Source organism: Choloepus didactylus, chromosome 13 (assembly GCF_015220235.1).
Source record: "Choloepus didactylus isolate mChoDid1 chromosome 13, mChoDid1.pri, whole genome shotgun sequence".
NCBI lineage: Eukaryota > Metazoa > Chordata > Mammalia > Pilosa > Megalonychidae > Choloepus > Choloepus didactylus.
Window position 1 is genome coordinate 70,187,225 of NC_051319.1, and position 25,249 is coordinate 70,212,473.

Consider the following 25,249-nt stretch of genomic DNA (forward strand, 5'->3'; position numbering starts at 1 on the left):
AATGCACAACTATGTGATGATACTGTGAACCAATGATTGTATTCTTAGGAAGGATTGTATGGTGTGTGAATATATCTCAATAAAATTACATTTAAAAAAAGTGGTAGGACCCTCCATCTTCAGAATTCTGTAATTCAAAATCATAGATGTAATTAAAGTTTGGTGAAATGCTTAACCTTCTGAAATGAAGACAATACTAATAATGTCTGTGTATAATGTTCTGAGGTCCTGTCATATGTATAAGTGACCCTAGGAAGTAGGTGATTGCTTTCCAAACACAATAAAGTATTTGAAACTCTACCAGTAACAACAGAATGCTTCTCCTCTACTAATACATTAAAATAATTCTATAAAAAGTAGAAATTATTTGCAATCCCAACTGCCAGATCTATCCCTGAGTTCCAAGCAGTCTACAGCAACCAATTCAGAGTCTGGATTTCAACAATGCTCTGAATGAAGAGAAGAAAAAGATCCCCTCACCACTGCAGCCTTGGCCTGGACCCAGGAATGTCCGCACCACCGGCCTGTGGGCTTCCGCCGTCGCTGCAGCCATCTCTAAACAATGGCCTCTTAGACTGAACAAGCATCTGGTATGAAAGTTCATAATGGCAAAGAGGAACTGCACAGAGGGCCTCTGACTATGTGTTTTTGCATCACAAAAGGCCAACTTGATGGGAGACAAATGAAAGCTGAATTTCCAAATCTGTTTTTTTACAGAGTACATATTTCACAATATAAACCTCATACATTATAAAATTAATTATGCTATTAAGGGATCTAGAAAATACAGGGAGAGTTTAAAACTATCATCCCCAGTACCACCACTAGTGCCATTAACATCAGTGCTTTACCCTAGTCTTTGGAATAATGACTACAGTTTTGTTTGCTTTTTTACATAGCTCCATCAATATGATAGAAACAATTATATCCTGCTAAAACTTACTTTCAATTAAAAAAGCACCTCATTATTTATTAAATCAAAAAAGTGGTTAATAAAAAGAAAATTTCCAGTCTTTGCATTCTTTTTGGAGTTTCATTAAAAAGTAAAAAGATTTGAATGATAGGCAAAAGGAGAATCAACATCCTGAAGAAAAAAGCCATGGAACCATCTATAAGGAAATATAGCTATAAAGTAACCAATATTTTCTAATTTGTTCTAAACAGAAGTTACAAGTTGTCTTAAAATGAATACCTCTGGATAAGTATAGTGTTTCTGTATGCCAAGCAACTGTAGTCATTCAATTTTAGTATAAAAAATGGCAAATCAGTCCAGTAGAGGTAATTAGAATTGGAAATGGAATACAGAAAATGTTAAAAGCTTGATTAAGATGAAAACAGAATACAGATAGAAGTTTTTTGCAACAAAGCTAAGGAGAGAAGAAAGGCAAATACAGTATTTATAGTGGTTAAGAAGTGACTTGTCCTTATCCTTAAAATTTCTGACCATGAAAGAAAAAAGTAGTTAACTAGAGAGATACAGTAACTTTACTAACATGAAGTAAGAGAAAGGAAGGTAGAAGTTAACATAGGACTATATTATTCATTATAACTAATTTCTTTCCAAAATGCAGAAAGTGTTAAAGAATAAACACTGAATGTTGTCTATTTTTTTTCCAATAAAATAACAGACCTTTCAAAAAAATCAAACAAATGTTAAGAACAAAGCAATCCAAAGGAGAATAAATGTCCTGGGATATTGTAATATAACTTTAAACCAAGCAAGTGACTATTTAGAATGAATTTTGGCCCAAGGAAATGAGATGATTACAGTTGAAAAAATAAGTAGTCAAATAAACTGTCAATTGATGGTAACATAATTATTTAGCCAGTTGATAAGCTGGATACTCACTAATTAAATTATGAATATTCACTAGACATTTTATTTGGGCAGTAGAGGTATGGATGGTATCCATAAATTAATCAAGACCAGTTAGCATAGTGGATATATAGACTATTCCCTAGTTGGCTGACCTCGGGGAAGTTATTTAATCACCCTGTGCCTCATTTTCCCCATGTATAAAATAGGAATAATAATAGTATATACCTCATAGGACTATTCTGATAATTAAAGGAAATACGTCATTTAAAGGGCATAAAGCAGTGCTGGCATATAGACCCAGAAGGATCCAGTCATTGTACAAGATGAAATAGCTTGAACCAAATTTATGAATCATATTTTCTTCCCTTCTGCTTGAAGGACTATGACTCTTAAGAAAGATTTTATCATAGTCAAAGTTAGCCACCTTTGTGCCTTTCTTTTACGGGGCGGGGGGGGGGCACTGAAAAAATAACATTCATCTTCCTTATTCCCACCATGATGCCATGAATCCTGCAGTTGAAAACTAAAGCTTAAACTAGAAGCTTTAAAAAAAAAAATCTAATAGAGGGTAAAATTCACCTAGGTGACATGAATTTGCTGTGATTATCATTTCTATCGTCTTTAAAAGTCCATTAATTTTAGTTATGAATGCAATCTCAGCAGGGATTTCAAGGTGGTCAAACAAGAACTGCCTAGCCACTAAGCCAAAACCTAACTAAAAATGTGAAGGTGCTGAGTGGGCTCACGTGGTCACATGCTCACCCTCAGCCTGTTAATGGTGTTTCTCAGAGCCTAATGCAATAAAGGCAAAGCACTGGGTCTGATTCCATGTGGGCCAGGTAACTCTGCTTTAGTACATTTAACTAACTCATTCCTGGCTTGTCAACTTCCAAATGCATGATTTTGAACATACTTTTGGAAAAAAACACAGAGATTAAGTAAGTATGTGATAGTTAAGGGGGTAGGGGAAGGGATTCAGTCCTACTGATGGTAGGTTAGTTCAATGAGAGCAGATTCATGCATAAAGAACGTAAAATGATGTGTTTCATCTAGAGGCAAAAATGCTTTTTGGGCTTATTGAAAAAGTAAAATACAGAAAAAGTCTGTCTCTGCTATATGGTCAAAAACCCATTCTAACTTCCTCTTTCTTCCAGTTGTTTTCATTGGCTTTCATTCTCCAGATAAGAGTTCATATTGGGTCTGCTTCATATTCCTGTAATTTTTTTCAGGAAGTCAAGACTCAGTCTCCTGCTATGCCCTTCATTATTCATAAGATAAAACCTTGAGATTGTCTTCTCACCTGGACTGCAGTGACAAAACTTCAGTGTGACTAAGAATCTCTTCTAATCTTTCCATCTGCCTGGATTAAAGAAGATTTCTGTTTATGCTTGATTTCTTTGATCTTTTAATAGAAGGTCCCAGTTTGATAAGTTGGTCAATAACATCCTAGCACCTCAATTTTTCTCTGGTCTTTTATTGAACTAAATTCCCTAAACTTTGGAGGTGGGAAGAAAAAGGCCAATTCCTTTAGCATAAAGGACTTAGGGGTGCCTGAAATGTAATTTAATATGATCTTCCATCTTAAAGGACAAAATAACAAATCTACCTCTGTTCTGAGTTGTATGTAGAACACACTCATATCATCTTTCCTTGCTTGCTGAGCACAGGCTACAATAAATCCCTGTGATGTGAGATTTATGAAGCCCCCTCCTTCTTTCATTGTCTCCCAGCCTATTTAAGTTTACTATCCAAGCATCAGACTTCCTGACAGATATGATGGAACTGGTACTAGTAGTCACTCTCAGCACTGTCTGTCTTTGATGTTTTATTAAGTATATGATTTACTCTCTCTTCCTCTGATTTACTAACTAGAGTAAGAAATAAGAAACTTAGGTTTATAACAAAGTCCAAATGGTCATTTCTAAGGAATGACTTTAAATGTGTTAAGTTTCCAGAATACCTAGGAAAACTTCCACCTGGAGTATTTTCCCATCATGAAACATATGTCCAGTCTGAAAATGGTTTTGTGATCTATAGATTAGATCTAAAATCTAAAATCATCTGAAGAAATTTTAAGGATTTGGCTGGCAGGAAAAGGGACTGTCTATTTTTATATGTGTATATATATACACATATACATATATATATATATATGCATAACCACAAATGCATATATATGTGTGTGCATAGGTATGCAACTTAGCAAATTCTTTCCCCAGTTAAAAATATAACAACAATGACATTTTATCTAGATCCTTGCAACCTAGAAAAAGACATAGATGTTGAATGGTGTTGCAAGCTTTTCTTTCTTCCTGCATGGTCCTAATAATCATTTTTGAACACTAACAAATAGAATGCCAGATGTTTATCACTAAACAATGCTTCGAAGGACCCTTTATAAGGAATGCTGACATTTTGGAACTTGGGACCTTGTTATGATTGAAGCTGAACTGGTGGAACATCAACATTCCTTGCTTTCTCTTTGCAAAATATTTGCTGTAAAGTGTAAATAAAGAAAGGGGAGTATTTCTTCAGATTGCTGTGCTAAAACATCTGGTATCTGGGGTTGTGTTTATACCCTTCTGCACTGCAGGCTTGTCCTTCAAAGCAATCTGGATTTTTCTTTCACCTCCTTGAATGTCCAAAAAGTAACTTTTATGTTTTTCTTAGGAAGACAATTTTGTTCAAGCATATGGAGCATCTTACATCCTTAGGCCAAAAAACAAGTCACTAAAGGAAAAGTTCTCTGATTCATCTTTACAGCACACCTGTTTATATCCCAAGGGCTCTGTGTCACTCAGAGCTCCACCTACATTCTCGAAATCTAGGATCCAAAAATAACACAGTGCTTTTGGGAACATAATCTCACTTTAAAGGGTATTTCTACCTTGCCTTGTTCCAAACAGCATAATTACAAAAAAATCATACAAAATGATAAAGCAAATAGATAATAACAGAGAGAAAATTGGGTTGGAAACTGAAGGGAGCATAAGGGTAGGAAAATAAGAAATAAGCTTAATATTCAAAATCCATGCTGTACATTCAGTCTAGGTGAGCCACAAATTTGGCTCTGAATTTCCCAGAAACCAAGCCAAGAAGAGAAACAGGATTAATTATATAAATTTCAACGTCCACAAAGAGAAACGAGACAGCTGCTCAGAGGTTCTCTCTCTTCCTGGTACAGACAACTACAAGAATATTTTCCTGCAAGTCTTCATTAAGTGAACATGCAAGTGATGAGAACATTTTCCTCAATATCATTCTTGTTGTGAATATAGAAATGGCCTTCACAGGCTGCTTTACTAATTTTCCTTAAATTGGGTCCAAGAAATTCCTCCAAAGCAAAGTTCCATGTAAGGAATACAAAGATATATCTGAGAACACGGATCACGGCTGGTCTCACAGAATCCAAGGTTACATTTTAGTTACTGACTGCTTAGCCTTAAGAGAAATTCACCATAAATATCCATTCATGCTTTCATTTAACAAATATTTGTTAAGGACTTTTTGTCAAGTGCTGGGGATATAGCAAAATAAACCAATTCTCTGTTCTCATGGAGCTTAAATTCTAGTGATAATGGGAGAAACATACAATTAAAAAGTAAACAAACAAAGATAATAATTTCAAATGATAGAGATAACACTGAGACAAAAATAAAACAGGGAAATGGTACAGACAGGAATTACTTTTGATAAGTTGATCAGAAGGTGCTTCTCTGAGGCAGTGATGATGGAGAAGAGTTATGAATAACGAGTAGGAGTCAGGCAAAAATCTGGAAAAATTCAACAATCTCAACAGAGTAAACAGTAAGTGCAAATGTCCAGGGCTAAAATTGAGTTTGGTGTGTTGAAGGGGCAAAAAAAAAGGTATTTGGGACTGGAATATACTGAACAAGGGGAATAGTAGCAAGAATGCCCCAAGCTGATATGGCTCCTCTGTGCAAATTAGAAAAAGACTCATCTACTTTAAAACACTTGTGAATTCCATCACAATGAGTTTTAAAACAAATGAATTCCATTATCTGGTAACTGTTGTAATATATTCATTATGTCAGAAGACCTTTGAATGACATATGTTGGGAAACTGTCATAATAAATACAGAAATCTATGATGTCATGTGATTCATGTTGATTGACACTATAAAAATATTCCAACACTATTTTGGGAAAGATTATGGTCAGTAAAGGACCATACCTAACATGGCAGTCGAGGTCAAACAATAGACCTTCGTATTATAGAATTAAACCCATTAATTTCAGTGACACTAACATTGTAACATGACTCTTCACAGATCCTGTGTGTCTGCTGGAAGCAAGTTATTCAATTTTAGAGGTGCAGGAATTCTTTCAGGTGCTAAGGAGCCCCTCGAGGCACTGTCTCAGAGAAAGATAGGTTATTAATCATCACTTATGCTGCAAATGGTCTCCATGAGTCTTTAAATATGAAGAATTTACTCCCTCATATTTGGCAGGATTGGAAAATTATTGCAAGAAATGGGAATATACATCCTATCTTGAAAGGAATCATCTAAGGTTTAAAAAATCTCTCATCTAATCAAGCATTATTTTGCTCGATGCACAAAATACAGAGCATAATGATGGCACTGGGAATGAAATATATAAATGAAGAATGATGAAATCCATAATTCACAACCCAGGAAGTCTTAAGTGAGTCCTTATGTTTAGTTAAAGATGGCATCTTACAATATTCTTTTAATTGCTCTAAGAGATGTCTAGAAATGGCAGAAATTTCTAGGAAAAATAAATGTACTTTTAGATGAAAGTGACATCATCCTCTAAGATATGACAACATCTTGGCAACAGCTGCCACAACAGGTTTTTTTTCTCTTCCATGTTTTCTTAATTAATTCCCCTGTGACATCAGTCTATGGCTGCCAATAAATTACAATTCACAAAAATCTGTTTACTACCAGAAGATTCCAGAAGGGAAGCTAGTATTTAAATCTGGAAACCAAACCAAACCAACATATTCTTTAATAATAATGTGTACATTATCCTATTTGCTTATCCTAAATGCTGATAGGAAGTTAATTAATAGGTAATAGGAGGAGAAAATGATCTTAAGAAATGGCAGTTACTCCTATTTCCACAGACTACTTACAATTTGCTGTAAACTCAGAATTTTCTGTTTAGCTTGATCAATATGACATCCATTACTTGGTATCCATTTAATTTAGTTCAAATCTAAAGAAGGACCAGTATCATATTCCTAAGCGGTTCCCAGCCGTTTATAGACTTAATATACAGTGATAGGCTGGGACTTGTTCATGTTTAAGCTTTCTTTAATTTTCACTCCCCTTTTAAGCATAGGTGCATATCCACAGTCACAAACCCACTCTCCCTACTCACTCACTCCCTGCCCCTGTGAATATCATCCATCATAAAAGATGGATACAATTTGGTATGAGGAAAGAGGACAACAAAGCATTTCAAGTACCTTCCTGAAAAAACAAATTATGCCATTAGTTGGGAAAAAGATTAGCTGCTCTATAGGCAAAGAGTCATACAAGTACACGCACATTAATCAGGATTTTCCACACTAAAATAATCCTATCCTCTATCTGTGTTTGAAGATCCACCCCTTCACCCCATCATCCAAAGTAAAATTCGTTGCTTTGCCAGTGTTGGCCACAACATATTTCTAGGACATCTGAACATTGAATCTCTGTCCACACTGCAGAAAGTTAAACAGAGACTTGGCAGTTGTTCCATTTCTTGCACTAGTGGAGACATCTAGCTGTCCTGAATTATTCTATCCAACTTCACAAACAAATGCTCATTTCACTTCATAGCTGCATGGACCCCACAGGGCAGTGGGGTATTAGAATTAAACCAGTGTAATTTGCTACAAATAATGCTAAAGAGCATAAACACAATCTCATTATTCTGGAACAATACTGAACAAATTTTCAAGACCGTGTTATGTGGAGACATTGTTACCTCCAAAAGAAAATTGGAGAACTTGTCTAGAAGAATGCTGCACAGATGAAAGACCTCACAGTAATAGCTAACATAGCCTCTTCCTCTATGCCAAGCATCATGCTGAGCTCCTTGTATACATTATTTCATTCTATGATCACAAAATCCCTTGGACTATTTATTATCATTGCCATTTCCTAGCACTGAGATTCAGAAACATGAAGTAATTTGCCCAGATTTAGGCAGCTAGCAAGTCACTGGAGTAACCGGTTTTGAGTATTTCTGCCTGCCTCCTTAACATCTTTATGGGTAGCCTAGACAAGGGGTATCCAGGACATAAGGTTTCATGGGCTGAGAGATACAATTTCACTGATTAAAAAATGAAGGCAATAGCTATTATCTAAAACTAATATGGCTGGTCTTGGAGATAATCATGTCATCCAAAACCTGTGTCCTGCTGATTATTTAGAAAATAAAATAAAAAATGACTCTCAAAATATGGCTTTCTAAATTTGATCAAAGTAGTTTACCTCTGCTGTACTTTTACATGATCGTCTTTCCTTTCTAAACCTTAAAATGCTGTGGGAGGAAGGGAACAGAAAATATTAATGTGGAAATTTATGTAGAATGTAATAAAAAAAAACCTTTAAGATGAAAAAAAATCTATTTAGTAATGCATTTGTGACAAATCATGAAAAAAAACTGGGGAGAAATTTGACCGTGGGGCAAAAAAAAAAAAAGAAAAAACAACAACAACAACAACAAAACACACCAGCCTGATTGAAAGCATCTTCCCTGTTCCCCCACTTTCATTTTATTTTTCCAATTCTAGAATCCAAGTCTGGATATAGGAAGTAGAAATGATTTAAATATCACAATATTACCCCTCTGTGCCTCATTCACTAGTTTTGCATAAGTAGGAAGAACAGGATGTAGCAGCAATAAATTCTGCTATAATTCTGGTCCTGGAATATCATATGTGCTAAAGGAGTATTTGTTGAGTGAATTAATGAAAAATAAGTCTACAATGAGTAAATTAAATCAGAGTCATTTTGTAAAAAACAATTAATTATATTTTAAGGATGTAACGATCATTTCCAAAGACATGACAGGTTATATTGCTGTTATTTATTGTATTTAAGTAACACAAAAGCTATTTATATGATGAAAAAATGAGTTAACAGGTAATTTGTTTATATCATATAAAATAGCCTGACTGACTACTTCCACCCCCTCTCCCCAAGGCAGTGTGATTGACTGGATGTGTCATTCAGTTCAGGGCCAGAATCTATTCTTCTCAACGCCTAAGTCACTCATGGTATGTAAGCAAGTAAGGAAGATCCAGAAGATCAGCATTTTAAATCCTGCATACATAATGACAATACTGAAATTCAAAGTGCCCCTTCTAACAAGTATGGTCCAAAGAACCACTCATCTTGCTGGGAAAGGGGTCTGGCATCATTGGCTTTCTTCTCTTTTATTGGCCTTACTAGATGATAAGAAGCTTGAGGGAATCATTGTTGTGGATATTCATTGGTTGCTTTCCCTCTTTCCCTTTCCTATCTTCACTTTGAATTTCCCAGCCATGCAGTTTGTCAGGAATTTACAGAACCCCCAGTTCTACAGATAATAACTGATTGACTTAGACCAAGTCTTATAACTAATATTCCTGGCTGTAACTGATTTGGGTGTAGGCAGATGTGGTGGTTTGAAGCTGTATGTACCCCAGAAAAATATGTTCTTCTTAAACTTAATCCATTCCTGTGGGTATGAACCCATTATAAGTAGGACCTTTTGATGAGGTTCTTCAGTTAAGAAAGTGTGGCCACCTCAATCAGGAAGGGCCTTAATCCTATTAATGGGGTCCTTTATAAATGGAGTAAAATCCAGACAGAGCAAAAGCTACAGGAGGCAAGAGACTGGACATCTACAGAACCCAGAAAAGAATGGAGAGACCGTAGACTCAGCCCTGTGCCTAGCCATGTGATAGAGGAGCCAAGGATTTCCAGCAGCCAGGCCCAGAACACCAGTCTTCAGAAAGAAAGCACAGCCTTGATGACACCTTGATCTGGACTTTCTTTTAGCCTCAAAACCATAAGCCAATAAATTCCCACTGTTTAAGCCAACCTATTTCATGGTGTTTGCTTGAGCAACATAGGAAACTAAGGCAGCATATAACACATGCTAGCCTTATGAGGAGGGCTGGGAGACCTATTCTGGGATTTGAGATTGAGGTTTCTGAGAAGTAGCCATTCTCATTTCCACTGGAAATGAACAAGGAAATATTTAACATCAAGATCTTCTAGAAGAACCTTGCACCACAAGGGGGACCCAGCCTGAAAATGGAGTCAGAACCAAAAAATCAAAGATGGCATAGGGAAAGAGAAACCAGATCCTTGATGACATCACTGATCAACAGATCAAGCCTGAAGCTGTAGACTTTTCAGTGAGACAGATCAGAAAATTGTCTTTATTTTTAAAGAAATTTGACTTGACATCAGTGTTTGTGCCAGACTGAAGCTATTATGGACCCCAGAAGAGCCATGATCTTCTAATCCAATCTTGTAGGGCGGGACCCTTTGATTTAATGTTTCCATGCAGGTGTGACCCACCCAACCTAGGGTGAGAACTTTGATTAAATTATTTCTATGGAGGTGTGAATCTGCCCATTCAGAGTGGGTCTTGATTAGTTTACTGGAGTACTTAAGAGAGCTCACGGACAGAAGGAGCTCAGAGAAGCTGAGAGAGACACTTTGGAGAGAAGCTAAGATATGTAATCCAGAGTTTGCCCCCAGGAGAAGCTAAGAGCCGACAAAGACGCTTGGAGATGCTGGGAGAAGCAGACTGAAGGATGTTTGGAGATGCTAAGCTAAGAGATGAAGCCCAGAGTTTCCCCAGTGAAGCTAAGAAAGGACTCCCAGATGCTTAGAGAGAAATGCCACAGGAGAACCAAGCAAAGAGCTGAGAGAAGCTAAGAGAGACAGAAGACCAAAAATGCTTTGGAGAAAGCCATTTTGAAATGCAACCCAGGAGCAAAGGACCAGCAGATGCCAACCATGTGCCTTCCCAGCTGACAGAGTTGTTCTGCACACCATTGGCCTTTCTTCTGTGAAGGTATCCTCTTGTTGATACCTTAGTTTGGACACTTTTATGGTCTTATAACTGTAAATTTGTAACCTAATATATCCCCTTTATAAAAGCCAATCCATTTCTGGTATTTTGCGTAACAGCAGCTCTAGCAAACTGGAACAATATTATTACTGAAGGAATGATAACTGATATAGGCATATACTTTTATTAGACAGAGTCTTACGTATAGTGGGTTATGAAGTGGAAAATTCATCAAGTATGTTTTCTTAATCTTTAATATTGAGGTTACAGAAATGCCCTAAAAAAATCTAACCCAAAACATGGGTTGATATGGTTCTTTTTTTCAGAGGTAAAATCCTAGGTTTTGTTTTTTCTCTCCAAATACCAAACAAACGGCAGCCATTCTCAAGGAAAGGGAAACTTTATGATAAGCTGGAGAACTAATACTGGAAAGAGAGAGATAATTTTGGAACAATTAACAAGCTTAAATAGGAAGGAAAATTTGGTGAGGGGAGGAAGCGTTGGATGGCTCGACCCCAGACTCCCATGTAAACCCAAGGGGCTGAGAAGAAGATAGGAGCTAGAGAGACAGGTGGCTAAGCAAAGCATAAGAGGAGGTCCAGACTTTCTCTACTTTTAAATTTTGAGGAACCCTTGTGGCACATACAGTCCCATGTGCTTCCCTTATCACTGGTGCCAATTTAGGTAATTCCTGTAGTTTTGTGTAAAGAGTGACTGCACAAGGATCTTTGCTACTCAAAGTGTATTCTGAGGACTTGCAGGACATCACCTGGAATTTTGTTAGAAATGCAGAATCCCAGGCTTCCTCCTCAGACCTACTGAATGAGAATCTGCATTTTTAACAAGATCTCCAATAAACTGATATGTACATTAAAGTTTTAGAGGCACATGCATGGATGCTAATTGGTTAGATGGTGGGGAGTTGTGGGGTAGAGGTATCAGTTGTCAGTTATCCTCCAGCAAGCTATGTAGATGAAGAAAGACTGGTTGGTGGTTTTCTTCTCTGCCCTGGGTAAAACAGGACACTTTAAAGGTAAAACATGGCTGAATGAAGAGCTATCAAATTCCATAGGGTCCCCACAACCTGCTTTATGATTACTAGGAAATCTTCTTAAGTGGGAGAATGCTTAAAACAGGAGATTTGGAAGACAGATATGAATTTAAACCCCAGCTCTGTAAACTAATGGATTAAAGCAATAATTTACTTTAAGTAATCTCTATATAAACTTGAGGATAATAGGTGTGCCTATATCATAGTGCCTTGAGGAGAAGCAAAAAAGATATTCATGCACAGTAGCCCAAGTTGATAAGGATGGGCATGGGCTCTGCAAAAGGCACCAAGGATGAGCACAGATACATCACACCAGTATGAAACCCATACCCAGGGAAAGTGTCAGGCCATTTTCAGAAAGTGTGGCCAGTGCATTTCTATGGGGTGGACCTAAAAATATAGCATAGTCTGACCCATTTCTTTATACATATTTTCCTGGTGCAATTTAATTAATAGCTTTGAAATTTTCAGCTCATAGAATTCATGTTATTGTCCAATGGTGGGAAATGGTGATCCAGAGAGCACAGCATGTGGACATGTACAAATGATATTCACATGAAACACATTTATTATTTTTTAATATGCCCTCAGTATTATTGAATGCTGGAGCTGGGTTCCCTACCACATCTTACTAAAGTATCTAAACTCCGCTGACAGAGTATGCACATCTGAAATGCAAAGATTTCCTTAACTTAACAATATAATGGACATATTTTTAATTCTGCTCACTACAAGACACTATGCAACCTAGAAGTTATCTTCTTTACTTGTTACAGAACAAGAACCCAGAACAGGATTATTTTTTAAAATGATATTTGTCTTGTGTTTTATCATTTCTATTTCCAGACATCTGAACCATTATTGCACTTAAGGTCAACCAGAGAACTGCAAACCCTTTAAAATCTTTTGTTCAAAAGATTTATACTTAGCCTGTGATTTACTTATTTCTTCAGAAATCTGTAAAGTGGAAGCCTATGAGTTATTTCCTCAGAAATCTATAAAGTGGAACCTTCCCTAAATGTATCCTTTGTCATCTTTGAGGTTTCCTTTATCAGGCTATCTTTTGCATTCCTCAACAGGGGAAAACAAATTGCATATTTTAAAAATATGTCTTAAAATATTATCGTTCATTTTCAGGAAGAACTCCAACTGTCCTTACAGTCATATCTCAGAATATTTAAAAATAGATATTATACTGCTTTAGGCATATTCATGCTTACTACCTACATGCCAATTATTAAGTCCTGCTAGGAATCCCTAGACTGCTTGCTGATGCTGTGTCACACGCTGGGCAGATGGAGACAGGGCTCATATTGTGCAGCACGGTGGGGAGTTCACATGTTGGTGGAAGAAAGTGCATTCCCAGCTTCTCAATGTTCTTTGGAGAGACTGCCTACTAATGAGTCAATTAATTTATGCTATTATTTATGACTCCAGAGATAAGTCTGGAATCATAAAAGCTAATATTAAAGCTAATATTTTTTACCCTTGTTCCCCAAATAAAACTTTAATCTGTGTGTTCTATAGTTCATTGTACTTAGAGTTGCCAAAAGGACTGAAGAAATACTAATGCTTATCAAATGCTTATTCAGTGTGAGATGCTGCCGCAAACATTCTCTCATTCCAGTCTTACAAAAACCCCAGTGAGTTATACATCACCTCTATTTTACAGATGAGGAAGCAGACTTAGCTTAAGTGAGATGTCATGGCTAGAAGGATAGAAATAGGACTGAAATAATAATATTAGTGATAATAATAAGATGGAAATACGATCCCTTTGCCTCTGACTAACCTCAGCTCATCTTTCTCCATACCACCCTGCCTCTCTGGGCAATGGCTGGTTCTCAGGATTTCATAACGCTGGCCTTAAGTGCTTTTTCAGCCATAACTTAGATTATTGATCAAAGTGGAAGCTAAAGTCAGTGTACATCAGAGAGCATTTCCTTAACCAAAAATGATTTGCCATGCATCTAGTCTTGTGAAAAAAGAAAAAGAATTCACTGATAAACAGATCTCTAAAGCAGTAAGAAGCATTGGTTTGATCTATCCCTTTTATTTTTCAAATGAGACAGCTGAACATAAAGACCCATAGTCAGAGAGCCACTAATGCAGAACTAATGGAGCTGGAACCAAATTGCCCTGACTCAAAATTTCACACTATTTATTCAACTACAAAAATAAACTTATAAAGAAGTAAATTAAAATGGATTAGAGATGAAGAAAGTGACTTATTTGGGGAGAGCTATAATAGTTAAATCCAAGTGAAAGATTAAATTACCCCTAATACCACCTCTCTCTCTCTTTTTTTTAATTTGGGGAGAAAACTACATGAATAGAAAAAGGAATAATAAAATGACATAAAACTCCAGTGACAGGGTAAATAAATGTTGTCAGTAGAAAACAAAGGAGACAAAATTGATTTTTTTCTAAAAAATTATAAACACAAGGGGAAGCAATTAAAAAAAAAAATAACCAACAGCAAATTTTAATTGTTTTCCACATTCCATGGCATCTTATTAAACATTTTGTTAACAGATATGAGTCAATACTTTTCATCATCACAGACCACTGTTTACAGCTACATATATTGTGCATCGCACAATTCCAAAGGGCACCATTCATATAGACCATGATGGGACAAAACTCTTGAGTTGGTCACTGCATGACCTACTAAATTGTACATTGTATCTATGTCTGCTGGAAGCTCTTGGCTAATTGATTATAACCCAAATAGTGTGTCCTGTAAGAGTAAATAAGTATTTTCCTCTTCTTTTCCAGGGTGTAATGTGGAAATACATGGCAGGTTTCTTATAAAAATGAAAAGCAAGATGGCTGTTGGAAAAGGATTTTCCTAAATGACCAAGTGTAAAGCACAAGGCATCCGTATGTCCCAAAGCTGGTTACATGCTATGTTGACACACTCAGATTTCCAGATCCAGACAAATGGAGAGAAAGATTTAAGAGTATCTGTGTTACTTTAAACAAAGGGCACAAAATGCTTTCTTAGAAGGTCATCTTTTAAATATCTTATTGTCACACAGGGAAACCTCACTCATGGTGATCAACACAGTTACTACACCTAAACAAATAGGGAAGAAGGGGAGCCCAGTGAAACACTTAAGAAAGAAATAGAGAAATTTGTTCTAACCTCGGCTCTGACCCTAACGTGGTGTGTGGTCCTGAGAAAGCCATTTAACCTCTTGATGACTCACATTCTCTTTAGAGTCTCCAATTTCAGGAGGTGAAGTAAGGATAGAGTTTTGGAATTATCGCTCTTAAAACCCAGAAATGCTACAAAAGCAAATGACCATTTTCTAAATTCAGAATAAAATTAAGTTTTCAATACAAAAACATTTTGGCTAAGATCTGTGAGTGAGGTGGATAAAGGAGATTGAGTAATTTTAGATATTGATGTCAAATCACTTTTATTTTTTTCCTTCTCAGATGACAATGTAATATATTTGTGGGATAAGGATAAATAAAATTTTCATTAATGAATAAGGAGAAAAAATAGATTCAACACAGTTTTTGGCATATTAACATTTACAACCCCGTTATCCATCAAGACATGTGATATAATACAGACACATTGCTCTCTCATGCAATGTATAGAAATATATCAGATCTAAAGCTCAGCAAATGGAATATATTTGTACATAGTAAAAAGTCAGTTAATATAAAACAAGTAAAGCACATTTCTAGTATCTAAAGAGCTCAAATGCATATTCAGCAATTCTAGGCCCAATTATTACAGACAAATTTGCATCTCTATTGATTATATATATAATATGTATCTTTGGGTTCTGTGCTCTGTTTCTTCAGAATAGATTTAAAATATAGCTATAGTTAAAAATACCTACCATTTATTGAATATTTTCATGAGGTAGACACTGTTCTAGGCACTTACTATATATTTACCCATTTAATATTTAAACTGACTTGTTTCAAACACTTAACAAGTAGAAGAAGGAGAGAATGAAAGCAGGAAGTCTAGTTGAGAAGTTGTTTAAAAATCCCCGGCCAGAACTAGGAGGTAAAGATTTACTAGTTATAGAAATGAAGACATTGAGGTACAGATAGTTTAAGCCACACAACAAATGTAAATGGAGGGCTAGAATGGACTCTAGTTAAACTTATAGACTGTATAAGAGGTAGCACATCAGGGCTCTGCTAGAACAATCAAGTCATGCACTCAGTCTCAACAGACAAACCCAAGTTAGATTGTTAGGAAATATGTTTCACAAAACTAATTTGAAACTTGCTCTTTGGGCTAATCACTAGGCCAGTTGAGTAAGGCCTCACCAATGGTACTTGAATATTTACTCCAACTCTGGAAATGCTGGAGAAGGAGAAATGGAGCTCCACAGCCCCAGCCACAGTGACTGGAAGCCCAGGCAGGTTTCATAGGTATCCGCCTATCCCACTTTATGGAGTTTGTCAAACTGTAGGGCTTCAATTCAAACTAAATACTTATTGAGGGCCTCCTAACTTTCAAGAACTGTGCAAGGATACAAGGGTATGTACATGAATGATATACAGCTCTGGCCCTCAAGGAGCCTCCAAACTGACAAGGTAGCCTGACATGTACAAAAAGGTCCATAACACACCAGGTGGAAAGCACTCTATGGGCTGTACGAACAAAACGGCATGAGAACCAAGAGAGGACAACTAATTGTTAGAAGATTATGTGCGTTAGTGAATGGAGATAGCTTCACTCTTAAACTGCAAGCTTTTACTGCCTGACAGACAAGCAGCAGGGAAGGACTAGCATGAGCATGGACATGAATGAACTCTATGTGGTTGATTCTGGATATAGGCAATCATCAGCAAAAGCAAAGGGGAGAATCACAAGATAAGGTTAGAAAATAGGGTGGGACTAGGTTATGAAGAATCGTGAATGTCGTGCTAAGAAACATCTCTATACTATAGATAATGGAGAGCTACTAAAAGTTTTGTTTTAAAAGAAGAGTTAAATAACACAATCAGATATGAGTTTTAGAAAGGTAAATTTTAGAGCCGGAGGGGTGAGAATGAAAGCAGCAAATCCATTTAGGCAGTATTTGTAATACAGAAGACAAGAAAAATTGGGGAAAACTCAAGAAGAGGAACATATTGGAGGTAGATTTTGCAGGATTTTGTGAAACATTATATGTGGGGCAAGGAGGATTGAGGACAAAGTTGACTCCAAGGTTTCTTGTGCAAGTGGGTTGGTGCTCATGATAAGTGAGAAAATGCCCAAAGGAGAAGGTCCATTTGGGTTGGAGGACACAATGTGTACCACACTGGACAAGTTAATTTTAGGGAGATTGTAAAACATATAAAGTAGAGGTGAGAAGTAATGGTAATCTATGGAAGGAGTTCAAGAGGGGGAATGATTGGACCTTTGATATAGAGTTAAGAAGGGATCATTCATATACAGGTAATGGATTAAGCATGGGAATAGGTGAATTCTATTAATAAAAGATTGCAAAAAAAAAAAAAGGAGCCAAATAGGCAAAAAGACTAGAACACGTCCACTTCAGGCAGTGGTCCTCAAAGTGTAGACCTCACATTAGCACCAACAGTCAGTATTTGTTAGAAATGCAAATTCTCAGGCTCCATCCCAGACTTACTAAATCAGAAACTTCTGAATAGAGTCCAGAAATCTATGCTCCTGGTGCTTCTGCTGCACATTACAATTTGAGAACTGCTGATTTACTAGATTAGAAGAAAAAGAGGAGCCATCAACCATACACTCAGAGAAGCAGGAGGAAGTTCAAGAGAATACGATGTTGCAGAAGTTTCGATGGAAAGAATTTCATCATAGTCAATGTCAGATACTGCAGAAATTTCAACTGTGGAGGAGATTGATTAGAAGTCACCAAATTTATGCATTAGAATCTTTGTAAGAGTAATTACACAAAACAATTAGGAGTAGATTATGGCAGATGAAGAGAGAGATTAAGTCAAGACTACAAAACAGGAGTGTAGGCTACTTTTTCAAGAACTTTGTTAAGGAATTAAGACCTTGATGATACTTTAGGGATATGGGGCACCAAATAAAAGTTTTTTTAAAGTGGAAAATTTAAATATGATTTTATGTTAAGGTGAAGTAAGATCTTAGTTGATGAAATAGCTTCTGAAGGGATAATATGAAGGGATGGGATGGGATGAAGACCAGAGTTTGCAAAGCTAATAAAGTGGTGGAGGCAGTCCTCCTTTTGAGAAATGAGGTAAGGCTTGGTAAATGTAAAGTTAAGTTTGAAGCTGGAGAGGAGGGAACTTGGGAGCTCATGCCAGCAAGACTCTGTTCCCAGGGAAGCAACAGGCGAGGTCATTTTCTTTGAGTGAGAGCTGGCAGGACTAAAAGAACTTAAGAGTGGTCATGTTTTAAAAAGCCTCTGTGGGAATGGGAACATTGGAGGAAGCCCAATGACTTGTCTACCCAAAATGGTCTCAGTTTCTTCTTCTTGCTCAGTTCTTAGGCTTTTGTACATTTCCCAAGCTGCAGTATGTCAATAGATTCTTAATGCCCCACCTTGTGGCCTGGCAGAGAGAAAGATCTTTCCTTTCTTTGAGAGACTCACCCAACCCTGGCACAGGTTTGACATCAAACTCAGGTCAACTAAATGAATAACAGAGGGACTCTACTCAATTGGCTTCAACTCACCCCAGGCAGTCCCGTTAAAAAGAAATTGAAGAACATTGTTTGTGGGCTTAAAAAGAAGACCTATCCAAAAGGATAAACTAATTAATTATGAGGATCTAAATATTCAGGGGTCAGAATAATGATGTACAAGTGTTCTGCAGATCAGCATTTTGGTGTTTGCATGGGCCTGAAATGAATTAGGTAAATGAGTTTTCCAGATCTTCCCATTATTCTAAAGCACAGAATGGCATTTCAATTTATATAGTCTAGACTTGTTATTTCATACCACTATTAAGCCATCAAACTCACAGAATTTCCCAGGCACAAATTTCCTTTTTGGCCATTTACACTCACCATTTCTGCCCCACCAAACAGATTGCACATTACTCATAGTTTGAGACATAAGAGGGGAGTGAAGATAATATTGTCGAATGACTATGCAATTGTGGAAAAGATTCTAATTCTATTTCCCCACTCCTTACATGTAATTCAGGCTATCATTTACAGATGCTTCAAATAGCTGAATTACTTGACCAGCAATAGCTTTCATTTTGGGAACTTGCTCTTTCAGCCCTATTCTAGACACAGAACTGTGGAGGACCAAATAATTCAGTTAGAAAAGGAAGCTGCTCAGAAGGAATAAGCTGCATGAAACCTACTTTACTTCAGTCATTAACAAATGTTCCCTAGCTCATCAAAAACTAAGGAAGTTAGGGGCTTGAGTAAAAAAGTGGAAAGACTTCAGAAGTGGCTAAGAGTAAAATAACGGAGGAGACAGGGGGGTGTTTTGACTTCACAACATCAAATTCAGGAGTTTGCAAGAATCAGTCATTGGTCCTGAAGAGCCTTTTTAACAGGCAATCTAAAATGAGTTCTCAATAACTATCTCCACATGAACTTCTTACCATGTGTAAAATTAAGTCGAAGTTTAGTCATTTAAGTTACTATTTTCTTTTTTATTTCAGGAACTCTTTTTTTTCTTTAACTCTAAATTATTTTCTGTCTCAATTATTAAACTTGATCCAGATTAGAAAACATTTTCTGTGTAGAACTAGAGAGTGGTGAAAATCTCTTCTCACTGGAGACCTATCACCTTCAAATTGTAAAATCCCCCCAACTATCTAAATTATACCAATAGTATAAAAATCCCCAATGCCAACATTTACTTTATTTTGTATCTTCTGCTTCCAAAGCTAACATTTATGCTTGTACCCAGAATTTTTCCCTCTAAGATACCTTTATAGTAACCTCTTTGGAATGGGAAGAGAGCTATAAAGTTCAAGTCAAGTAATCAAATTTTTGAAATGGAAAATGTCACCAAGTCCAAGCTTTTATAAAAAAAATACAAACAATATAGGCATAAAAATATACATACATAATACATATCATTCTCATATCAAACTAGACAAAAATAGAGAAATTTAATGGTACAAGTTTTCCTTTACCTTTTCTCAAGCCTGCTTTCTGCCCAGAGGTAATCACTGCAGCAGTGTGTTTCCTTCCAGAACTTTCTTTATGCACTAGTTTTCGTTGTTTGATAGTGGTTAAAAGAGTTGTAGGCTGTTCTCTCCGTGCCTAGAATATAGAGAAAGCATAAGGGGATAAAGTATTTAGATGGGCCAGTGAAAGATTTGAAGACCAGATGGAGTTTCTGAAAGCCAGTAAATAATATGAAGCCTTAAACTTTTATTACACAGCCAAATCAGTGTCAGTTTGATGTTACAAATATTTTGCACATTTATGATCATTTATGTCCAAGTGCCATATAAATGAGCAAACATGTCCAATGTGCTCTTGTAATTTACATTCTACAGGAAGACATTATGTATGGAGTGAAGGAATTGACCACTCAATTTTCTCACTTGACAACAGAATTAAAATTTGTGAAACAGTGCCCTCCAATGGATAAATAAGCATTTGATATATTCTACTAAAGAAAAAGGGTTCTTGAAAGGTATTCTGAACAAAAACTCAAATTGCTTTCCTAATGCTATATCTAACATAATATGATCTATATTAGTATCTACTTATAACAAGGTAGAGTGAGGTTTTTTTGGAGCTTCTGTCAAAAGCTAAATTTTCAGACTCAAGATCTTACAGGGTCAATTTATGCCCAGCAAAAATATCTCTTGATGTGACTTCATGGGAAAGTAAAGTCTTGTATGTGACTTCATGGGAATCATATTGTAAAACTTAGTAAAAACAGAAGAAGTCCTATTTAATTATAGGCAGCCTTGCATAAATGGTGTCATTTCAAACACTGTTGGCTATTTCAAAATCCTGAGAGTAAAAATGGCAAGTAAACAAATAACTAACATAAACAATATTTCTATTAAGGAAATAATGTGATACAATAGGTCCTCAACTACATTTAGTAGTCATCCTTAGTGATTCCTTTACATCGTTATGCAATTCAGTTTTGTTCTTATCCCTTTTTTTCTCCATCATTCTAAGGAATATTACTATTTGTCATTAGGTCCACCATACACAGTATCTCACAAACATACCACAAGGAGAGGGAAGAAAATAATTACAGTAGCACAACATTGTGAACACAATTCACAGCACTGAAATATATATCTAAGTATGATAAAAAGTGGAAATGTTAGCTTGTATGTATGAGAACAGAATATAAATTTTAAAAAAAATCTATGGAACTACACCGTACAAACAGTGAACCCTAAATTAACCCATGGATTTTAATTAATAGTGCAGTTATTAAAATGTGCTATAATCAATGTAAAAAACGTTCCACGCCAATGCAAGGTTTTGGTGGTGGCATAGTGTATGGGAATCCTATATTTTATGCATGATTGTTCTGTAAACCCACACTTCTCTAATAAGGAAAAAAAAAAAGAAATTACATCTCAATAAGGGAGAAGAGGCAATGGCATAAAGAGACATTTGGACCTAAACATTTCACTCACCATATAATAATATCCAACCCCCAGATGACCCCTAGATAAAGAAGTTTCTTACTCCCACCCTGCTGACCCTTAATTTACAAATGAAACCATTTGCTCCTTGGCAAATTAAGTGAGAAAAGTTTAAGTCACTCTTGCCAAGTGTTGTTTAAATAATCTCTCTTCTTTTGTTCTCTTTACAAGCAGGACAATGTTACCTCCTCCCTCTCTTCTCCAACCTGGAGTTGTAAAGATTTATTCTGCTTGCTTTTGACCACTAACCTGTAATCATGAGCTTCTGGAGGGCAGGAACTTAGACAATCCATCCATATCTCTGTCCCTTAGTGTGGCATTTGATGCATTTTAGACCTAAATGTTTAGTGAGTCAACTAAAATCCACCTCAGTATCACTTTTAAGGACAACTAATTCTAGGCTCTGAACAGGACCCAATCTGAAATACTACACTGTATATTTTTGGTAAGGTCTGAACTCCAGAAAGAAAGAAACTTAACCCTGTAAATATATGTTCATGCGTGCTCTCCCTTTCCTTCTTGTCATTCTCATTTCTTTCTCTTTCATTCTTGTACTATTCCCTTCTCTCTACTCTGCTCCTTTTTAAAAGACTAACTCCAGCAAATACAAGGAATGCACATGTGCAGAATGGAACAAAACGCTAGTTTTCCCAGCTTTGTTTTTGTCTGGCTCAATAAAATTTATTTTTTTTTCTGTTTTGTTGTGGACCACATACAAAGATCCCTTAGTAATATCAAACAATAGCTGTGACCCAGAGCCATTTATTATGTTTTTGTTCCTGACCTTGATTAACATATCAGATGTGAAATTGCTCACAGAAAGCTCAGTGATGGTTTTTTGTTACTTACCTAGAAAAAAATTATTTTGTATCTGCATGCATGTCTAATAAGAGAAACACTATCTATATACTAGGAAAGAAAGATGGATTAGGGTCCTGCAACTCTATTGAGGATTTTCTGATAGCAAACCTGATACAAATTATTTTATCAATGAGACCATAATATTTTGATGTTTTGCAGCCTATTTATTGCAACATTCAAGTCAAGGATATGAATATTTTCAAACTAGAAGACAGGATTCAGTGAATTAAAATCAGCTTTGTAAATAAGTAACTGAAAAAAAAAGGTGCATGAATACCTATCAATCAGAAAATCTACTTGATATATATAAACTGTTCAGACAATCAAATGCTCGAGATAAAATTATTAAATTGAGAGATTATATTCGGCCTAAGCCTTTAGGAAAACTTTGCCGTTCCTTTGAGGTGTTCAGCATTCTTGCCTATACTCTTCACCAAGTCTTACACTTACAGAAGGATCTGAAACTCTTTAATATACATTCAGTGTACATGAGTGATATTAGTTTAATGTAGTACACCTTCTAAGGATAATAATAATTACTAATATTAAGAAGAATTAAATCCTTAACATAAGACAACTACGATTCCAGGGTGAGATTTCATGTATTGTAATACTCCGTAGAAACTTTTTTTAAAAGAATATAGCACACTCCTTCTGAATCATTGAAGATCTGTGTAAGTAAAAACTATCTCTTTCACCTAAGGTACATTTTTCAACTGAAAGTTTGTGAACTATTAGATCATTGAGAAATCAAGTTATTGGGCCACAACCAGAATTTATTTAAAACAGAACAGAACAGCATAGAAAAGTATAGGATACATAAGAAAGTATCAAATTTTGTATATGTATATACATATAACTGAAATAAAAGCACAATTAAAAGTTCTTACTTTTATTAACTACTGAGTATCTATATAAAGTATATATTTTACGAGGTGTCATGTTGGAAAAAATTTGAAAGGCACTGACCTAGGCAGAAGGTCCAGTTCTGTTTAGAGAATACGGCAGTGGACATTTGTAAGAACTACCCCAGGACTCGATACAAGAACTGTCAAACTCATGTGTTTGGAAGGTCTACTCTACTGCCATGTTCACAAACAAAAAGCATCCATATTTCTAACATCATCATTAAAGAAATATTTATTGGGTGGTTGCTCAACCCAGGCAGTATTCCCTGTAAGAGATAGGAACCAAATATGACAGGTCTCTGCCCTTGAGAAATTCACATTCTGTTGCAAAAACAAACTAAAGTTAAAACTACAATGTAGTATGATAAGGGAGAGTGATGATCACAGAGGGCTCTAGAAGGCAGAGGAAGAACTGCAAACACAGACAAGAAAGGCTTCCTGAAGGTGGTGACCCAACATCCAAGTTTTCCTGGACAAATAAAGCTACTAAGTTAGGTCCAATCCGGGTAAGAGAATGCATTCTGTGTAGTTCAAGAGGAGGAAGTTCATAGAACACTCTGAAAAGGTGTTAGAGTTGATAAAGCAAATAGCAAAAGATGAAGCAAGCAGCTCAGATATTAACCCCTGCAGAGAATCACTACCCTCCCTAGGGCTGGAGAGATAAAGGGACAAGGTTGTTTCACCTGGCAGGAATGGAACAACTGGGACTACAAATGGGAATAGAGCCATGGAGAATTCTGCTTAGTAGGAACAGAATTGGACCCACAGAAGACATGCAGCACTGCCTGGAAAGCTGCCCATAGCAAATATAAGGGGAAAAACACCCTGATCTCTTCCCTTCTCTGACATAGCAGCTTCCCATCCCTGCCCTGCACTGCCCAGACAAGGAAGCCTGGGAAATATGTTTTGCAGGGGTTAACTCCCTGTGATACACAACAGAGCAGGGAAAATGCAGGAAATGAATTGGTGAGCAACATGCAGAAGAACCAGTAGGATATTGAGGTGTTAGAGAAAAAGACAAGTCTGGAGGAGCTGCAAGTTACTCAGTACACCTGGATTGCAGGTGGATGTTGGAAGCTGGTGCAAGAGGTTAGACAGGTAAGCAGTGTCTAGGCCATGTGATTGTACTAAGAAGTTTGCATTTTTTTTCCCTCAGGATGATGGGAGCCATTTAATATTCCAGTATGAATGTGTGCACATTTGTATACATGGGCAAGTTTTTGTTAAACTCGAAGTAAAACAGGTACATGGTAAAAACAAAAAAATTAAAGATTCAACAGTAAAGGGCTTATGCTGCAAAGCAACATTCTGCACTCCATCTCACTCCATTCTTACTACTCAAAAGAATCACTTTCTAACCTCTTCTGTTTTCAGTTTTCCTGGTAGCTTCATCAGCACGTAAAACATAATGCATATTCTATTATGCTATTTCCTTGATTTTACAATAAACCCCATTTCCCTCTTTCTCCAAATTTTTAAGAATACTGTTTTTATTTATTTATTTATTTATTTATTTTTATCTATTATTTTTTTTGCTTTACCTTTTGGAGCCTTAAATATTTTTTTGTTCCAGCAACTTTTTTCCTGATAGCCACTTCCATCTTATAAAGTGAGAATGTGAATGTTCCTAATCCACTGCTCATTACCTGCTTCCATCTCCTACCTTCTGTCAGTTTAAATTCACTTACTAGTCTGGCAAGTAATTACATGTTCCTAATTCAACTTCTGGAAAATAATTAATACATAATATATATTTACATGTTGTGATGGTTAAGTTCGGGTTTCAACTTGGCTAGATTATAATGTTCAGTTGTTTGGTCACGAAAGCATGATCATTACTGTGAGGATAATTTGTGAATTCATTTTGGCTAATTACATCTACAATCAACTGAGGAAATTGCCTTCAACAATGAGAGACGTCTCTTCCAATCAGTTGAAGGCCTTAAAAGGAGAACTGATGATTTCAGCAGTCAGAAGAGAGAATTTCCAGCCAGC

The 25,249-nt window shown here is 36.3% G+C and overlaps 1 long non-coding RNA gene across 1 annotated transcript in view; it reads right to left on the bottom strand.

Moving 5' to 3' along the window:
* The window catches only part of LOC119508153, a 155,589-nt gene extending 133,568 nt beyond the window's left edge, over positions 1–22,021 (bottom strand). Inside the window, exons 1-2 of the long non-coding RNA XR_005211407.1 lie at positions 21,735–22,021; positions 19,995–20,124 (exon numbers count right to left, since the gene is read on the bottom strand). This is a non-coding gene — a long non-coding RNA (uncharacterized LOC119508153). The remainder of the gene's footprint in view (positions 1–19,994; positions 20,125–21,734) is intronic.
* Positions 22,022–25,249: the final 3,228 nt, after the last annotated feature.